This window comes from Mus caroli, chromosome 6, assembly GCF_900094665.2.
Source record: "Mus caroli chromosome 6, CAROLI_EIJ_v1.1, whole genome shotgun sequence".
Lineage (NCBI taxonomy): Eukaryota > Metazoa > Chordata > Mammalia > Rodentia > Muridae > Mus > Mus caroli.
The window spans coordinates 134405101-134408011 of record NC_034575.1 but is presented as its reverse complement, the minus strand read 5'-3'; positions in this window follow the sequence as shown (position 1 = coordinate 134408011).

The following is a 2911-nucleotide window of genomic DNA, read 5'->3' as shown; positions in this document are numbered from 1 at the left end:
TTCTTCTTAAAGTCGTCTATCATCATCATGAGATATGATTTTTAAATCAAAGTCTTGCTTTTCTGGTGTGTTGGAGTATCCAGGGCTCACTGTGGTGGGAGAACTGGGTTCTNATGATGCCAAGTAGCCTTGATTTCTGTTGCTTGTGTTCTTGCCCTTGCCTCTAGCCATCTGGTTACCTGTGGTGTTANCTGGTCTTGCTGTCTCTGACTGTGGCTTGTCTCTCCTGTAAGCCTGTGTGTCAGTACTCCTGAGAGACCAGTTCTCTCCAAGAAGAATTTGGGTAGGGAGAGCTGTGGCACAGGGTCAGCTCCAGGGCACAGATGGAAACCGGAAGGATTCTGTCCCCAGCTGTTCCATGGTTCCTGTGTCCTGATGGCTCTGGGTGGATCCCTCTTGGGCCAGGAGTTTGAGCAGAAGTGGTGGCCCTACCTGTGCTCACAGATGTGTACTCCTGGGAGATGAGCTCTCTACCAGTGGGTACCGGGTGTAGAGAGCTGTGGCACAGGGTCATCTCTGGGTGTAAATGGGAAAGCTACCTGTGTCATTCTACATAGGTAGTCTACTCTTCTCTGAAGCCTTTCCAAACCTAAGAGGACGCCTTTGCTCTATTTCCTAGAGTAGTGTTTTACCTATGTCCTGACAGCTGCTTCTCTGCTGTCCTGTGAGCCCAAAGAGAAAATTCCTAAAATCCCTACCTCTTACCTCGAGCTCCTTCCACAAAGGTGTGTGTGTGTGTGTGTGTGTGTGAGAGAGAGAGAGAGAGATCCAGTTGCTTATAAAAGAAATCTCTAGCTCTTCCCCTGCACCCTTGCCAGACTGAACCATGTCACCACCATAGAGGAGAGGGACTCCAAGACAAGTCAGTAGGGGTTGAATCATTTCACCTTTAAAGTGAGGCAGCTCAAGGCTATAGAGCTGGCTTTGCCTCAGGTCATAGAGCAGATGGAAACCACAAAGCTTCTCCCAAGCAACTTGTCTTCAACCAGGCAGGGACTTTCCATTCNTGAGCACTCTTTATCTATGGAGGCTTTTAGAGGCACACTCAAANATCTCTTCAGGACACACCTAACTGCATCTGACATCTATGTAAGCTTTTGTAGGTTGCTAACAATTAGGTTTTCTAGGTACAAGAATCAAAAATCCTGTAACACCTCTGGGTCTATTTGCTCTCAACCTGGCTGGGAGGGAGGGTGTGGCAGCAAGGACAGCTAGAGGCTGTGGTGGTGAGACAGCAAGGGCACCTGCATACCTCTCAGTAGACTCAGAAGCAGGGACTGCAAAGAGTACCTCAGGCAGCACTCAGGCCCAGGCTGTAAAGGTCAAGGCCACGCCCATTTTTCAGCAAGTTTCCACTTTCCAAGGCTCCCCAATCTTGCCAGCAGTNCTTTGGGCTAGGGACCTGGCTTACCTTTAGCTATTAACTCTGTTCTGTTTGTTTGGTTTCTGACCCCAGGACAAGGGGCTGGGGTGCATATTTCACATACCAAAGCAGANCTGGCTTCCAGGTTCTCCCAGCATCCCTCAGTCCTACCTGGCATACCTTGCTCCCCACCCTGAACTTTCCAGCCCAGGAGTGGAGCTGCCCTTCCTCCAGAGGCTCTGCCCTATATAAACCAGACTTCTTACTCTCTCCTCCTCTCACCTTCTCTCTCTTCTCATCCTCTCTGCGAACTCTCTCTCTCTTTCCTTCTCTCTTCCCCCACTCCTCTCTCTCCCTTCCCATGGTGACTTCTCTAGCCTCCTTCCTTGGGGTTCCCAGAAAGCAAGCCTCAGGGTGTCAAGACCATCTGACTTTATAGCCCAGGCCAGTAACTGTCAGGAACTGGGCTTGTGAGAAGTGGATCTATAACCAATCTGGGTCGGGACACTGATAGTTGGGGACTGTAGCAGTGGGTATATAGAAAGAAATGAGGCGCTGTTATCCTGACTTGTATGTTTAGCCATTAAGTGTTTTTATATGTTTATGATTTAAGATTGTGAAAATGATTGTGGTTTCACAGCATATGCCGTGTGTAATTTGATCGAGCAGGTAGCCGACCCTGAGTACTAAATCTAACTTCATAATCCTGGTTCCCTTCACTGTAACATACATTTAGAGTCAGTGATGGTGGGACAGCCTTTGGGGAGTAAAGCTATTGCTGCAGACTTGGGTCGAACAGAACCCACTGCATTTGACTGGACAGCCTCTCCTCCAGAGCCAGCCTATGACCCATATGGTGATGACATCATCAATCAGAGTTGTTAGCTATCAGAGTTGTTATTTAGTGCCTGTACTCTACAGTTTCAGGATGGGGACAGTGGGGGATGGAACGTGGGTCATGAATTTTCACCATTAATACCCTCCTTTCCTTTCCTCTCTCTTCAGTGCCTCAAAAACACCTCTGCCTATTGCTACTCTTCCCTTTCTCCCTCTACCCTCTTTTTCCCTCTCTTTCCCCTCCCCCTACCTCCCTTTTTTCTTCTTCCCCTCCCCCTTCCTCCCTCTTTTCTTCTTCCCCTCCCCCTTCCTCTCTCTTCTCTTCTTCCCCTCCCCCTTCCTCCTTCTTCTCTTCTTCCCCTCCCCCTTCCTCCTCCTTCTCTTCTTTCCCTCCCCTTCCTCCCTCTTCTTCCCCTCCTCCTTTCTCCCTCTTTTCCCCCTCCCCCCTCCTCTCTCTTCTCTTCTTCCCCTACCCCTTCCTCACTCTTTTCCTTCCCCTTCTTTGTGAGACAGGATCTGTAACTCAGTTTGGCCTGGAAGTAACTATACCTCTCCCTCTCTCTGTCTCTCCCTCTCTCTGTCTCCCCTCTCTCTGTCTCCCCTCTCTCTGTCTCCCCTCTCTCTGTCTCCCCTCTCTCTGTCTCCCCTCTCTCTGTCTCTCCCTCTCTCTGTCTCTCCCTCTCTCTGTCTCTCCCTCTCTCTGTCTCCCCT